The 17,013-nt window shown below is 46.3% G+C and overlaps 1 long non-coding RNA gene across 2 annotated transcripts; it reads right to left on the reverse strand.

The window, feature by feature from the left end:
* Nucleotides 1-516: 516 nt before the first annotated feature.
* LOC138989937 (uncharacterized) lies at nt 517-16,160 on the reverse strand. Of its 2 annotated transcripts, XR_011466138.1 has the most exons (4): nt 15,815-16,160; nt 14,797-14,928; nt 3,519-3,628; nt 517-2,314 (listed from the first exon to the last, which is right to left on the reverse strand). It is a non-coding gene; the product is annotated as an uncharacterized lncRNA (long non-coding RNA). The 2 variants fall into 2 exon arrangements; XR_011466139.1 differs by lacking the exon at nt 3,519-3,628.
* Between the last annotated feature and the right edge of the window lie 853 nt (nt 16,161-17,013).

A 17,013-nucleotide genomic window follows, 5' to 3' on the forward strand; every position in this document is an offset into this window, starting at 1 on the left:
AAAGGCTGAAATGTACATCTTAGGTTCCTCAGTACTTAAGTCTATACCTCAGACACTAAGCATAACCATGTCCAAGAAAGAAAAAAACAAAGTCCATATTTAAGTTCCCTTTGAGGAATTCTGCTCAATTTTCTGTGACAGCCTGGATGGGAGGGGAGTTTGTAGGAGGATGAATACATGTATATGTATGACTGAGTCCCTCCAGTGTCCACCTGAAACTATCATAAGATTGTTAATCAGCTAAGCCAGTACCAGTGCTCATTCAGTCATGTCTGACTCTTTGTGACTCCTCTGTCCATGGGATTTTCCAGGCAAGAATACTGGAGTGGGTTGCCATTTCCTCCTCCAGGGGATCTTCCCAACACAGGGATCAAACCAATGTAGCCTGCATTTCCCTGCATTTTCAGGCAGACTCTTTACCACTGCACCACCTAGGAAGCATTAACCAGCTATACTCCAGTACAAAATAAAGAGTTTTTTATTAATAAAAAAAAGTTCCCTTTTGGGACAGGATGGGTCAGCAGAATTAGAAATCAGATCCAATGGTCTCCAAATCTCTTCCAAGATTCTGTCTTCTGCACCAAGAAGAATTTAGGTGCATCAAGAGACTTCCCTGGGCTGGCGTATCCTTGCAGCTTCAGACTTGCCATTCTAAACAATTTCTCTTCCTGGCTAAGGTCAACACTGCATCCCCAGCCTGGTGGCAGACCCTGGAGTTTGTGGCCGCTGGTGTCCTGGTTCTGCTTTCCTCTAGAAAGGAGCCTCATCACCCAGTGCAGATGGAGGCACCAGTTCCCAGCTTTCCATCCAGGTAACCGTGGGCTAAGTCCCCACCCTAAAATCCTCTTTTTTCTAAGGGAAGATAAGAGTATCTTCCGGGGTTGCTGTGGGAGCTGCATGGGGTAATAAGCAATGGTCCTAGGACAGTGTTTAGAGGGATAAGGCTCTCCTCTGGCACTGATAACCCTTCCACTGCGTCATCTCTAGAATCCACTGTCCTGGGGTCATTCTGGTACAGCTTTGGGCTCAAGTGTAGGGTGAACCCCTTCCTTCACTTTCCATTCCGAATGGCACCTCATCTTGGGGGTCCCTGGTCCAACTTGGAGGCATCCTATCATCCCACCAGGGTGTCATTGGAAACTTTGGCAAAGTTGTCACTCTGGAAGTCTCAAAGGGGTACCATTCTTACCCTGACTCCTGTAGCCCCTGCCTGTCCTCAAGTTTCTCCCACCAGAACACTGAGATCTGAAAGGTCAGGGACTGAGGCTCATTATCTTCTGTCTTCTCAGAGTCATGTACACAGTGTGTGCCTAGTAAGTATTCATTAGATGGATAGGTGGACAGAAGGATGGATGGAATGATGGGTGAATGAATGGATGGATGGAATGATGAATAGATGGACGAAAGGATGGATGGAATAATGGATGCAGAGATGGGTAGACAGATCTGATAGTAAACTCAGCCTGAAAGTTGAGAAAGCCCCACATTAGATGACCATGATGTCAAAGCTGCTCTCCCTTCTCCCTGGTGGAGAAAGGAGCTCTTTCCTCCTGCCTGAGGCCCCTTCCCCCAGGCCCTCTGCACCAGCAAAGGTGGGAGAAACTGGTGGTAATTTAGGTTCATCATAGCATCTCAAATCACTTTTCAAACTCTTGGCCCAGCCCCTTAGACCCTTTGCCAAGCACGTTTCTCCTTGGTTTTTAAACCCTGGGGAAACATTATCTGAACATTTCCAATTCATTTATGCTCAGCTCATCAAAATGCCATTTTACAAGAGCTGTTTGAACTCCAAAAGGTCTGGGAAGCTTTCCCTTGGCGCAGTTACACGGAAAGGCAGCCTGGGACTTCCTAAGCAGATGGAGTGCCCTGCTGTGCTACAGGCAATGCTCAACCCCGCTCCCCACACCCTTGACAACCTGAACAGACAAATCCCACTTCAGGGCAGGAGGTCAGGGGGGCTCTATCCAAGCCACCTCACCGCACAAATAAGAAAGTACCCCTGAACCCAATTAGGCAATTTGAGTCCCCGGATGCAAACAATTTCAGAAAGAATCCTCCTATGCAAACATTCCTTTAAATGCAAATGAAGTGCCCCAGAATTCTCCAGGTTAGTGATAAAAGTGGGAAGGGCATATTCCAAGATCCAGAGGCCAACAGAGTCTCAATTTCCTCTTCCAATTCTCTGTGACGGGGTTACATGGTTTAAAGGGACTGTGTTCTCCAGTGCCCAGAGTGCTGCTGGATTCAGGATTCCATTCCACAGAGCCTGGTGTGGTCTGGCCTCTCACAGCCTCCAGCTCACTCCACATGCATCCTGCAGACAGAAGGAGAGCAAATGCACGAAACCTTCTGGAAATCCCCTTCTCCATTCCTTGGGCTGTTCCCTGTTACCTACCCGCTCCTCCCGTCAGTAACTCTCCAAATGTAAGGATAAAAACAAATAACTTCCTCACCCCCACCCACTTCTCCACTTTCACCTCCATGACCCAATTCAAATCTTTCCTGTGCCCTGGGTGGGGGCGAGGGGGAAAACAGGGGGGTGGAGGTGCGGTGGAAGGGGGTAGGGCTGGGGAGGTATTAGTTGTACCAGAAATCAGAAAAGCAGAAATCACTAAAATTGAAAACAGGGCAATAGAGAAAATCAGTGAAAGCAAAAATTGGTTATTTGAAAAGATCAATAAAATTAACAAACCTCTGGCAAGACTGGCAAAAAAGAGAAGATACAAATTACCAGTTTCAACAAGGAAATGGGATAAAGCAACAAATATAACAGGCATCACATGGTTAATAAGGAAATACTAGGAAAAACACTACATGCATAAATTTGACAATTTAGATGAAATTAACGAATTCCTTGAAAATCAGTAACTACAAGATCCCCTGGAGGAGGGTGTGGCAAGCCACTCCAGTTTTCTTGCCTGGAGAATCCCCATGGACAGAGGGGCCGGCAGGCTACAGTCCATGGGATCACAAAGATTTGGACATGACTAAGCGACTGAGCAAGAGTGAATATCGACATTCTAGAAATCAGTGAACTAAAATGGACTGGAATGGGTGAATTTAACTCAGATGACCATTATATCTACTACTATGGGCAGGAATCCCTTAGAAGAAATAGAGTAGCCATCATGGTCAACAAAAGAGTCCGAAAAGCAGTACTTGGATGCAGTCTCAAAAATAACAGAATGATCTCTGTTCGTTTCCAAGGCAAACCATTCAATATCACAGTAATCCAAGGCTATGCTCCAACCAGTAACGCTGAAGAAGCTGAACGGTTATAGGAAGACCTAGAAGACCTTTCAGAACTAACACCCAAAAAAGATGTCCTTTTCATTATAGGGGAGAAGGCAATGGCAACCCACTCAGTACTCTTGCCTGGAAACTCCCATGGACAGAGGAGCCTGGTAGGCTGCAGTCCATGAGGTCGTGAAGAGTCGGACACAACTGAGCAACTTCACTTTCACTTTTCACTTTCATGCATTGGAGAAGGCAATGGCAACCCACTCCAGCATTCTTACCTGGAGAATCCCAAGGATGGAGGAGCCTGGTAGGCTGGTGTCTATGGGGTCACACAGAGTCGGACACGACTGAAGCGACTTAGCAGCAGTAGCAGTTTTATTATACGGGACTGGAATGCAAAAGTAGGAAGTCAGAAACGCAACAGGCAAATTTGGCCATGGAATACGGAATGAAGCAGGGCAAAGGCTAATAGAGTTTTGCCAAGAGAACACACTGCTCATAGCAAACACCCTCTTCCAACAACACAAGAGAAGACTCTACACATGGACATCACCAGATGGTCAACACCGAAATCAGATTGATTATATTCTTTGCAGCCAAAGATGGAGAAGCTCTATACAGTCAACAAAAACAAGACCGGGAGCTGACTGTGGCTCAGATCATGAACTCCTTATTGCAAAATTCAGACTTAAGTTGAAGAAAGTAGGGAAACCACTAGACCATTCAGGTATGACCTAAATCAAATCCCTTATGATTATACAGTGGAAGTGAGAAATAGATTTAAGGGACTAGATCTGATAGACACAGTGACTGATGAACTATGGACGGAGGTTCATGACACTGTACAGGAGACAGGGATCAAGACCATCCTCATGGAAAAGAAATGCAAAAAAGCAAAATGCCTATCAGAGGAGGCCTTACAAGTAGCTGTGAAAAGAAGAGAAGCAAAAAGTAAAGGAGAAAAGGAAAGATATTCCCATCTGAAGGGAGAGTTCCAGAGAATAACAAGAAGAGATAAGAAAGCCTTCCTCAGCGAGCAGTGCAAAGAAATGGAGGAAAACAACATAATGGGAAGGCTAGAGATCTCTTCAAGAAAACTAGAGATACTGACGGAACATTTCATGCAAAGATGGGCTCGGTAAAGGACAGAAATGGTATGGACCTAAGAGAAGCAGAAGATATTAAGAAGGTGGCAAGAATACACAGAAGAACTATGCAAAAAAGATCTTCATGACCCAGATAATCACAATGGTGTGATCACTCACCTAGAGCCAGGCATCCTGGAATGTGAAGTCAAGTGGGCCTTAGAAAGCATCACATGAACAAAGCTAGTGGAGGTGATGGAATTCCAGTTGAGCTATTTCAAATCCTGAAAGAGGATGCTGTGAAAGTGCTGTGCTCAATATGCCAGCAAATTTGGAAAACTCAGCAGTGGCCACAGGACTGGAAAAGGTCAGTTTTCATTCCAATCCCAAAGAAAGGCAATGCCAAAGAATGCTCAAACTACTGCACAATTGCACTCATCTCACATGCTAGCAAAGTAATGCTTAAAATTCTCCAAGCCAGGCTTCAGCAATACATGAACCATGAACTTCAGATGTTCAAGCTGGTTTTAGAAAAGGCAGAGGAACCAGAGATCAAATTGCCAACATCCGCTGGATCATGGAAAAAGCAAGAGAGTTCCAGAAAAACATCTATTTCTGCTTTATTGACTATGCCAAAGCCTTTGACTGTGTGGATCACAACAAACTGTGGAAAATTCTGAAAGAGATGGGCATACCAGACCACCTGAACTGCCTCTTGAGAAACCTATATGCAGGTCAGGAAGCAACAGTTAGAACTGGACATGGAACAACAGACTGGTTCCAAATAGGAAAAGGAGTATGTCAAGGCTGTATATTGTCACTCTGCTTATTTAACTTACATGCAGAGTACATCATGAGAAATGCTGGGCTGGAGGAAGCACAAGCTGGAATCAAGATTGCCAGGAGAAATATCAATAACCTTAGATATGCAGATGACACCACCCTTATGGCAGAAAGTGAAGAGGAACTAAAAAGCCTCTTGATGAAAGTGTCTGACCCTTTTGCAACCCCATGGACTGTAGCCCTGTAGGCTTCACTGTCCATGGGACTTTCCAGACAAGAATACTGGAGTCGGTTTCCATTTCCTTCTCCAGGGAAACCCTGCACTACTATGTTGCTAATAATAGTAAGAGTAGACATTCTTTTTTTTTTCAGATTCTTTTTTTTTAATTTATTTATTTTAATTAGAGGCTAATTACTTTACAATATTGTATTGGTTTTGCCATACATCAACATGAATCCGCCACGGAAGAGTAGACATTCTTATCTTGTTCTTCGTCTTAGGTGGAAAGCACTCTTTCATCAAGTTTGCTGCTAGCTACATATAGCTTTTGGTAGATGTTGCTTGTCAAGTTGAGGAAATTCTCCTCTATTCTTCCTCAGTTCAGTTGAGTCACTCAGTCATGTCCGACTCTTCACAACCCCATGAATTGCAGCATGCCAGGCCTCCCTGTCCATCACCAACTCCTGGAGTTCACTTAAACTCATGTCCATCGAGTCGGTGATGCCATCCAGCCATCTCATCCTCTGTCGTCCCCTTCTCCTCCTGCCCCCAATCCCTCCCAGCATCAGAGTCTTTTCCTATGAGTCAACTCTTCTCATGAGGTGGCCAAAGTACTGGAGTTTTAGCTTCAGCATCATTCCTTCCAAAGAACACCCAGGGTTGATCTCCTTTAGAATGGACTGGTTGGATCTCCTTGCAGTCCAAGGGACTCTCAAGAGTCTTCTCCAACACCACAGTTCAAAAGCATCAATTCTTTGGCGCTCAGCCTTCTTCACAGTCCAACTCTCACATCCATACATGACCACAGGAAAAACCATAGCCTTGACTAGACGGACATTTGTTGCCAAAGTAATATCTCTGCTTTTGAATATGCTATCTAGGTTGGTCATAACTTTCCTTCCAAGGAGTAAGCATCTTTTAATTTCATGGCTGCAGTCACTATCTGCAGTGATTTTGGAGCCCAGAAAACTAAAGTCTGAGATTGTTTCCACTGTTTCCCCATCTATTTGCCATGAAGTGATGGGACCAGATGCTATGATCTTTGTTTTCTGAATCTTGCACTTTAAGCCAACTTTTTCACTCTCCTCTTTCACTTTCATCAAGAGGCTTTTTAGTTCCTCTTCACTTTCTGCCATAGGGTGGTGTCATCTGCATATCTAAGGTTATTGATATTTCTCCTGGCAATCTTGATTCCAGCTTGTGCTTCCTCCAGCCCAGCATTTCTCATGATGTACTCTGCATGTAAGTTAAATAAGCAGAGTGACAATATACAGCCTTGACATACTCCTTTTCCTATTTGGAACCAGTCTGTTGTTCCATGTCCAGTTCTAACTGTTGCTTCCTGACCTGCATATAGGTTTCTCAAGAGGCAGTTCAGGTGGTCTGGTATGCCCATCTCTTTCAGAATTTTCCACAGTTTGTTGTGATCCACACAGTCAAAGGCTTTGGCATAGTCAATAAAGCAGAAATAGATGTTTTTCTGGAACTCTCTTGCTTTTTCCATGATCCAGCGGATGTTGGCAATTTGATCTCTGGTTCCTCTGCCTTTTCTAAAACCAGCTTGAACATCTGGAAGTTCATGGTTCACGTATTGCTGAAGCCTGGCTTGGAGAATTTTAAGCATTACTTTGCTAGCATGTGAGATGAGTGCAATTGTGCAGTAGTTTGAGCATTCTTTGGCATTGCCTTTCTTTGGGATTGGAATGAAAACTGACCTTTTCCAGTCCTGTGGCCACTGCTGAGTTTTCCAAATTTGCTGGCATATTGAGCACAGCACTTTCACAGCATCCTCTTTCAGGATTTGAAATAGCTCAACTGGAATTCCATCACCTCCACTAGCTTTGTTCATGTGATGCTTTCTAAGGCCCACTTGACTTCACATTCCAGGATGCCTGGCTCTAGGTGAGTGATCACACCATTGTGATTATCTGGGTCATGAAGATCTTTTTTGCATAGTTCTTCTGTGTATTCTTGCCACCTTCTTAATATCTTCTGCTTCTCTTAGGTCCATACCGTTTCTGTCCTTTATTGAGCCCATCACAACTAAAGCAACTTAGCATCCATGCAAGCACATACTTACATTGAGCCAGATAACTAATGATAATTTCCCTGTTTGAAAATCACTCGCTTAGTAATCTTAATTGCATCTGAAAACCCCCTTCACAGCAGTATCTAATGTTTGATTGAATAGTCAGGGAACAGGAATCTTGGTGGGGAAATCTTTGAGATTATGCCTACCAGAGACTTGGAGAACTTACTTGAAAAATCCTATATCTGACCAAGGACTCATGCCTAGAAAACAGGCAAAGTCACTAAAGAGGATACACAAATGGCAAGTAAACACATAAAAAGATGATCAATAACACTAGCCATTAGAAAAGAGCAAATTAAAGACCACAATGAGATATCACTACACACCTATCGGAACAGCTAAAATGAAAATAATGACCATACCAAATGCTGGTGACGATTCTGGGGAACTGGATCTCTCATCCACTGTTGGTGGGAATGTAAAATAGTACAGCCACTGCAGTCCTGAGTATTTATCTCAGATAAGTAAAAACTTACGTCCACACAAAATCTTTTATACAAATTTTTATTGTTGCCTTATTTCTTCTATAACATCCCTAAGCTGGAAACAAGCAAAATGTCCTTTAATGAATGGATGAATGGTTAAACATACGGATAGAACCATACTATGAATGTGCTAGCAAGCATTCTCCAGAGTTAGATAGATGATAGATAGATAGATTTTAAGAAATTGGTTTGTATAATTGTGGAGACTGTCAAGCTAAAATATTCAGAATAGATGAGCAAGCTGGAGACTCAGGGAAGAGTAGATGTGGTAGGTCAAATCTGAAGTCAGTCTGCTGAAAGTTTCCATCTTCCTTGGGAGAAGTCAGGTTTTTTACTATTGAGTCCATCAATTACTTATTTACAAATTCTACTGATTTAAATGTTAATCTCCTCTTAAAAGATATCTTTGCAGGAACAAAATAGAATAATGTTTGGCCAAATGCCTGGGAACCGTGATCTACCCAAGATAACACATGAAATTAACATTACAGTGGAGTGCTGATGCTGCTGCTAAGTCGCTCAGGCATGTCCGACTCCCAGCGACCCCATGGCCTGCAGCCCACCAGGCTCCTCCATCCATGGGATTTTCCAGGCAACAGTACTGGAGTGGGGTGCCATTGCCTTCTCCCACAGTGGAGTACTACTCAGCAATAAAAAAGGAACAGATGGTTGGTACAGCTTGCACAGGCCTCAGGGGAACTCTGCTGAATGAAAATAAAATACAGTCTTAAAAGGCCACATACTATATGATTCAATTTACATAACATCTTCTGAATAACCAAAATACAGACATGGAAAACAAATTAGTGGTTGGTGGGAGAGAAGGGTGACTGCCAGGGGAAACGCGAGGGAATCTTTACAGTGATGGAGCGACTGCACCTTGACGGCAGCAGTGCTTTTAAGCATCTCTACACCTGGTGCTGCTGCTGCTGCTGCTAAGTCCCTTCAGTCGTGTCCGACTCTGTGCGACCCCAGAGACGGCAGCCCACCAGGCTCCCCCGTCCCTGGGATTCTCCAGGCAAGAACACTGGAGTGGGTTGCCATTTCCTTCTCCAATGCATGAAAGTGAAAGTGAAAGTGAAGGCGCTCAGTCCTGTCTGACTCTTCTCGACCCCATGGACTGCAGCCCACCAGGCCCCTCCATCCATGGGGTTTTCCAGGCAAGAGTGCTGGGGTGGGTGCCATCGCCTTCTCCGTCTACACCTGTTACAACCTGGCAAAAACCTGCACACACACTGTGCCAAGGCCAGTGTCCTGGTTTTGATTCTGGACCATAATTACGTAAGTTTTAAGCGGGGGCCTAAGTGCTGGAGGGTACACAGGGCTTCTCTGCACCATCTGTGCAATGGCCTGTGAATCTATAATGATTTCAGAATAAAAAATGTTTAAAAAAGAAAGAACCAGAGGATTTCTAGCAGAGTCAATATGCAGATTTTCAATAGTAAACATGTATTCCTCTGAATTGACACATGCTTTTTAAAATCTTTTTCCTGGTTCTTGTTTTTTTTTTTTTTTTAACAAGAATGTCCAAAACTTGTCCTTCAGAAGGAATTTAGACAAGTGCCAGTGAATGAAATGATGCCTGTTCATACCTATGGGAGGAAGCCAGGAAGGGAGCAAGGCTTAGGATGCCATCTGCCTGAATACCAAGAAGCCACCAAGGTGAACAAACCCCCACTGTGAGGCTCCTAAAGCCTGAACTACCCGCTTCCTTCTCACCCTCCTCTTACGTGGTCTCGGGCTTGTAGCAGCTCCATGATCGGCCAGTGGCACAGCCAAAGTGGTCCTTCTGAACCAGAAATTGTTCTTTGCCATTTGTTCACCTTTTAAGACAGTTTCCTTTCTTTCCATTTCTATCTAAGCCAACAGCCATAAATAAGTCAACATCATGGTCTTCAAAGGCCACCCAATCTGTGTTCACATACTCCTTTCATATGACCGTAGTAAGCCCCAGAGATGAACAAGCCTTCCCAAGCAAGTTATTTATAACTATTAATGGTGATAATTGAAAAATACCTGTGCACTTTATTTCTGAAGCCACATAGATTCACTGAAGCTGATCCTCTAGCTATGGGACTAGACTGCATTCACATTGCTTTTGAAATAGTCTTCAACAATCAAAATAAGGGAATTCTCTGGCAGTCCAATGGTTAGTGTTGCTGGCCAAAATCTTGACCCTCTCTGCCCACCGAAGCTAAATTAAAAACATGGAGACAGAGTTTAGAAAATAAAAAGCTGGCTTTAATTCCCCGCAGGTGGAGCGGGGAACATAGTAGGCTCATGCCTCAAGAACTGTGCCCTCCCTCCACGAGGACTCTACAGGCTTACATAAGGCAAGGGCTTCCAGTCAGGATTAATGAAGGACAAAGGTGATAGGATCTTGATTTCTTCCTCTTGAGTGTTTTAAAGACAGTCTTGAACTGGCGTCAGTAACCCAATAATTGAGTATGGCAGTTCGGTGGCTCTGCCATCTTCCTTCTGATATGTAAGTACACGGGGAAGGGTGTTGTGTGGGTAAATACCAGATACAGGGTGTATTCAGCGTAGAGTCAAAGGAGGAAAATGTGAATTGTAGCTCTTGCAGAATTAGGGGGCAGAAAAGCAAACTTAGTTATAGACATTCAGAGTTAGGAACAGTTAAAGTGAAAAAAAACTAGGAATATTCAGGCCTGCTCACTGTTCTCTTTATCGTCTTTGTTCTCAGGAAAGGGAAAGAGAAAAACGCATTCCTCTTCTTTCCTTTTCACTGCAACATTAGGACTTAGTGCTTTCAGTGCTGTGGGCCCAGGTTCAATTCTTGGTCAGGGAACTAAGACCCTGCAAGCCTCATAGAGCAACCAAAAAATAGCAGCTAAAAAATAAAGTCAAATCAAAATAAGAACCATCTAGACAGGACCTTAGGAGAATCTAAAGGACCTGCCCAACAAGAGGTTCGCAATCAACAGAGTCCAGTCAAAGGGTAGGCCCAGTCTGGGGTAGCAGGGCCAGGCTGGCTCGTGGGACACGAGAGGAGCTCTGTCCATGGCGCCCCGGTCCTTTCTCCCCCTCCCTCTTGCCCAGCAAGATCTTCATTTCCCTCTGACCCTGTGGGCCAGGTTTTAACTGAGAGCCCCCACCAGAAGAAGCACCTTCTCTTGAGACCTCCTTCCCACCTCCCCTCCCATGACAGTGAATAAGCAGGGTTTGGCTGGCTCCTCAGCCTGCCTGTGGTTATTACAGCTGACTCACCAGACCATGCTGGGTACACAGTTTGGAATATTGAAGCAATTCACTTAACATGAGATCATATTTCCCTCTGTCATTACATATTCTTGGAAAACATGATTTTTAATGGCTGCAAACATTGCCAGGACCATCTGCTTACTTGATCTTGGCATTCAAACTGGCAGACAGAGCAAACAGATTTATGGCTACCAAAGGGGAAAGTTCAGGGAGGGATAAACTTGGGATTAGCAGATACACACTACTATATATAAAACAGATAAACAACAAGGCCCTACTGTACAGCACAGGGAACTATCTTCAGTATCTTATAATAAACTATAATGGAAAAAATTTGAAAATAAATATATATTTATATTATATATATATAACTGAGTCACTTTGCCCCACACTAACTTACAACATTGTAAATCAACTATTGTTTGTTATTATTGTTCTTTAGTCACTAAGTCCTATCTGACTCTTTGTGACCCCATGGACTGCAGCACACCAGGCTTCCCTGCCCTTCACTATCTCCTGGAATTTGCTCAAACTCATGTCCATTGAGTCAGTGATGCCATCCAACCATCTCATCCTCTGCCGCCCCCTTCTCCTCCTGCCCTCAGTCTTTCCCAGCATCAGGGTCTTTTTCAATGAGTCAGCTCTTCGCATTAAGTGGCCAAAAGTCGAAAGCATCAATTTGACTATACTTCAAATCAACTATACTTCAATTAAAAAAATAATAAGGCAGTTTCCTATCCATTTGAACAAATACTGTAATAATCAAATTATTATCCCAAACCTCCTTACCACTTAGAAACTTAATCTGGAAAGGGTGAGGGTCGACTTTTAAACCTTCAGGGCAGTAATCAGGTAGAAATCTTCTGCCCATATATAGTCCATCTTCAGATAGGTCTGAAGAAGAGAAAGGACCCAGTAGTCCGCTGCATGGGGCCCTCAGTAAAGGTTATGAGAAAGTCGGGTGGTAACAACAACCTTGTTTATTGAGCATGTACTAGATTGCAGCCCTGCACGGAGCACTTTGATAGAGAACTGCCCCCACTCCTTCATGGCAGCATTTTTAGCCCAAAGGGAATGACAAGAGGACAGATGACAGCTACTCATTGTGAAAGCTTAGGTTCAAGGTGGCTCCGTGGTGGAGAATCCACCTGCCAGTCCAGGAGACATGGGTCAGCTCCTGATCTGGGAAGATCCCACAAGCCACAGAGCAACTAAGCCCGTGCACCACAACCACCGAGCCTGTGCTCCGGAGCCTGGGAGCTGCAATTACAGAAGCTCTCATGCCCTAGGGCCTGCGCACCACAACTGCAGAATAGCCCCCGCTCACCACAACTGGAGAAAAGCCTGCAAGCAGGGAAGACCCAGCAAAACCACAAACAAATAAATGAATAAAAGTATTTAAAAAATAAAAGGATTCAGATCAGTGTATGGAGCCAGCAAGCAGTGTCCCACAGCGAGGGTCCCTGCGCCCCTGTCCTGCACAGGTGTTTCCTGGTGCAATGTAGGAGAAACCCACCCCTCTCCACTGCTGGCTGTTCCTGAGAACCTTCCTCCAGCTTCCATCGTTCTCCATCTTGTATCTGCCAGTAAAACAGGATGCTTGTGTTTCCAGAAAGTGGTCACAAGAATACCTCCAATCTTACCTGCTGTCCCTAAACCTGGCATTCTTCACCAAGAGGTGGGATCTAAGTCCTCCTGCCTTGATCCTGACCAGCCTGGAACTTGCTTACAGTCAAGAGTGAAGCAAAAGTGTCACACGTGGTTTCCAAAGCTAGCTCATAAAATCTGAGGCCATTTCTACCTGGCAGCTGGAATCCCTGAGAAGGATGACCTCACTGAGGCCCCCATGCTGAGGAGATGCTAAGGCTGTGTATAGGTGTTCTGGCTGAAAGTTCCAGCTGTCAGCAGCAGCCACCACAAACACAGGCAAGCCTTTGGATGATTCTAGGTCTCAGCCTCTCTGTATCCCCAGCTGGGTCCCCAGACATCGTGGAGACTGGCCAAGGGGGCCAATGCGGCTCATGAAGTGTCACGACAACAAGGATGTGAAGGACAAGCTCTCTGATGAGTGTTGTTGCTTTGAAGAGTATTTGTGAATAGTCAATGCTCAAGAAAACTTGCATTTCCCTGAAAGAAACTTGAAAACGAAGACAAAATAACCCAAAACTCACAAAGCTCAAAGCTCTGTGGAAAGGCTGGATTAGGGAACTTGGTTGATCCCACAGGCCCAGCTGGAGACTCCCAGCATCACCACCCAAGTGAAGGTCAAAGGGAGAGTTGGGTCAGCTAAGTGCTGGCCCCTAAGTCCCCAGATGGCTGTCAAGAGAGACCGGTTCTCCTCCAGTTGTGCATGCCCTCCAGAAAGAGAACAGAGTGGCCTTGGCTACTCCTTCTAAGGGGTGAGACTCAGGAGGTGGGCACATGGGTCACGAGAGCATCATCGAGAACAATGCGGTGGCCACTCTCCTGGCACGCGTGGCCCCAGGCCTGTCAGGCTCTCACCAGCCTCCCCAGTCAGACGCGACTCGGTTCGTCTCTGGGTTCAGGTCAGCAAGTTGGATGGAGAAAAACAAACTGTTCAACCCAATCCTCCAGGAAGGGGGGAAGAGGAATTTCCTCCCCTGAAGGTGACCTTGAGAAGAGGGGAAGAAAATTCCCACCTAGACGTCATATTAACATCCCAGGTGGCTTGGTGGTAAAGAATCCGCCTGCCAATGCAGGAGAAGCAGGAGACGTGGGTTCAATCCCTGGGTCAGGAAGATCCCCTGGAGGAAGAAATGGCAATCCACTGCAGTATGCTTGCCTGGAGAATTCCATGGACAGATGAGCCTGGCGGCCTGCAGTCCATGGGGTTGTAAACAGTCAAACACGACTGAGCATACGTGCATACATCAGACATCATCTTAAAGGATCTGGGGTACAATTGGTCCACCATTCCCCACAAGGCCTCTGTGTTAAAGTTGTTTTTACAGCACACTCTGAGCTCACTGATGCTCACAAGAGAGACCCAGATAATGAAGAATGTGCCCCACGTGTCCAAAACTCAAGACCTGCTCAGAGAGGGGCACTGGCTTGAGCTGGGAGAGTCTGAGCAAGGCCCACTGGTCCCCTTTCTCTCTGAGGCCAGGTCAGACCTGGCTCATCTCTCCCCTGGCCACACACTGCCTTGCACAAAATGAGCACTCATCCTGGTGGAACACTGACTGGGGAGGAAGATGGAGGCACTGGACATGGTAGGGGGGGTGCGGGGAGAGGGAATGTGCTGCCCAGCCCCGGGAGGGGGAGGGTTCATGGAGAACACACAGCCAAGCTCAACCAGACACACCTTGGTTTTCTTGGAAGCCAGTAAGACACAGGAGAAAGGGGCTCAGGGCTCCCCTGGAGGCTCCCCTCCTCTGCCCCATTTCTGGGCACCAACCCTCCAGGCTTTGTGTTCAAGTCTGGTCTTAGATGAGAAGGTCAGGCTGGGCAGGTAAGTGCCAAATAAGCAGATTGGAGTCCCTGTGTTCCTACAGTTGTGCCAGATGGAAAAACAAATCCAAAAAATAGGATTTTTAAAATATTGGCAGTTTCTGAGGACCACTTCCTCCCCCATTTCTCTAGGAATGCCTTTGGGCTCTGGGGAATATGACAGCAGCTCCCATTTGGACTTTTCATCTCATGTGTTACCAGCGACAGCTACATCCTCTGGAGGCTGGTGCAGTTCTCCTTGAGCATCCCCAGTGGCTCAGCAGTAAAGAATCCGCTTGCAATGCAGGAGCTGCAGGAGATGAGGTTGGATCCCTGTGTCAGGAAGATTCCCTGGAGGAGGATGGAAACCCATTCCAGTATTCTTGCCTGGAGAATCTCATGGACAGAGGAACCTGGCAGGCTCCAGTCCATAGGGTCACAAATAGTCAGACAGGACAGAACTTAGCACACACACACGTGCAGTTCCCCTGGTATAACAGGTGCTGGTCAACGCTGGTCAAATCAAAGAAAAACTTGGGAGGCACTCTTGTGCATTTTAAGACTCTTGTCCACCTCTGGGCCTGAGCCTTTGGGTTTCAGGGTTTTCATGGTCCCCACTAGTATGACAAACACCTCCTGAGTGACCATCTCTGCACTAGGTGAGTGTGGTCTGTGGGGCAGAGGCCTCACTCAGCAGCTTCATCCACAGCTTGGAAGTCTACCGGGTCCCCAGCACCTGAGAACTCTCCAATCTTTCCAAAGGCCTTTTGCACTGTAGCTCGTTCTGGCTTCCTTGCCTGGGAGATGAGCCTCTGCCCCTCCTCACACACCCTCAACACACAGTCCCCTCTCTTGACCACAGGCCTTGGAGGACAGCTCCCCCTGAGCATGAGAATTTCAGAGATGGAAGGAATCTCTCATTTGCTGCAAAGGCAGCTTCCGGCTGGCGCTGGGCTTCATCCTGATGAAGTTTCACCCTCTGGTGAGGAAGGGCTGGAGAGAACACTTTATCCACAAGCTGGCATCCCCTCTCCCCACTCCTGGCTCCAGGCCTGCCTCCCACAGGAAGTCCATCCCAGCCAGGGAGGGCACCCAGGAACCCCAATCTGATGGTGTAAACCTTCTTGATTACACTCCTCCAGGTCCCCTCAATAATTATATGTGGGAAGAGAAGGTAAAAGTTGGCCCTGACAGAGACTGCGTTGCACCTAGCATCCCACCCTGCACTGCCTCTTACCTCCCAAATAGTGAAGAATGAAGTCATCCAGCTGCTAGCATCAGGCAAATTCAAGGACTGTGGACACAGCAAGAAAGAGAGCAAAGGCGACTGGGAGCAGCTGTTTCTCCCGCTGCACCACCATCTCCCTCGGAAATGACATTTATTTCTAACAATCCCGAGCCTCTGACTCACCGGCTGCCCTGATTCTTCCTGCCAGCTGCAAATTTTTGAAGTTCTTTGTCATTGACAGGAATGTCCATGATTGCTCGTGGTCCCCACAGCCTGGGGCCTGGCTTGGTGGCAGAGTACAGGAAAGGGACACGCTGGACAGTCATGGTTTGCCAGACCAACCACCCCTGCTCCAAGCTGCAGATGAAAACCCCAGTCTTGCAGAATCTCACATCTAAGGGCCACAGATCAGCTATAAGGCAGGGACAAGAGGATGGGGCAGAAGGGGGACACTCGGGGCCACATTTAACTCTTGTTGGTTTTTTTAAGGCCCCTTATCTTTTTGTAGCAGATCCCAGACACCTCCAGTCCCAGAATCGAGGGTTCAAACTGGTGTGCCCCTTCCCCTTCTGTTCTGTGAACAGAATAGGCTTGATTGGAGCCAACTGTTCTCCTTTCTGAAGATCTGAGCTGGAAAGCTTCACATCCATTCTTTCAGGCTTGAGGGTCCCAGGGAAGCTGAAGGCAACTGCAGCCTGGGAACAGGGAAGGTGGTGGAAGTAGGGGAGTCTCCTGGTACCCCCGATGCAGAGCGCATAAAAATGGACATCAGCAGATGTGGAGATGACGCAATGTCTGGCCAGGTAGAAAGAAAACCCAGAGCAGCATTTGGACAAATGTGCTACCTTGATTTCCATCCAAAAAGCAACAGAACTCAAGGTGAGAGCTGTCAGCTCATCCAGGTGGCAGGTAGAAAATCAAGGCCAAGGTCAGAGCACACGCTTCCAAAGTGGGCACTTGCTCCAGAGGGATCTGTGGGGATCCGACAAGTGAGCACCACTGGTTACTCCAAACGCAACTTCCCCTTCACGAACATCACAGAATCTGGGGTTTAAGGCAGCGTCAGTGCCCAGGGACGCCCTGTCTGTCTAAAGGGTTTGCTGGTGGTGCCCGGTTCTCAAGTCACCTATTTGTGTCAGCCTGGGGCAGCCGTGGGACTGGGACATGAGCAAGATGGCAGTATTTCAAACAGACACCCAAACACCTGT

Source organism: Bos mutus, chromosome 11 (genome assembly GCF_027580195.1).
Source record: "Bos mutus isolate GX-2022 chromosome 11, NWIPB_WYAK_1.1, whole genome shotgun sequence".
NCBI classification, from domain to species: Eukaryota; Metazoa; Chordata; class Mammalia; order Artiodactyla; family Bovidae; genus Bos; species Bos mutus.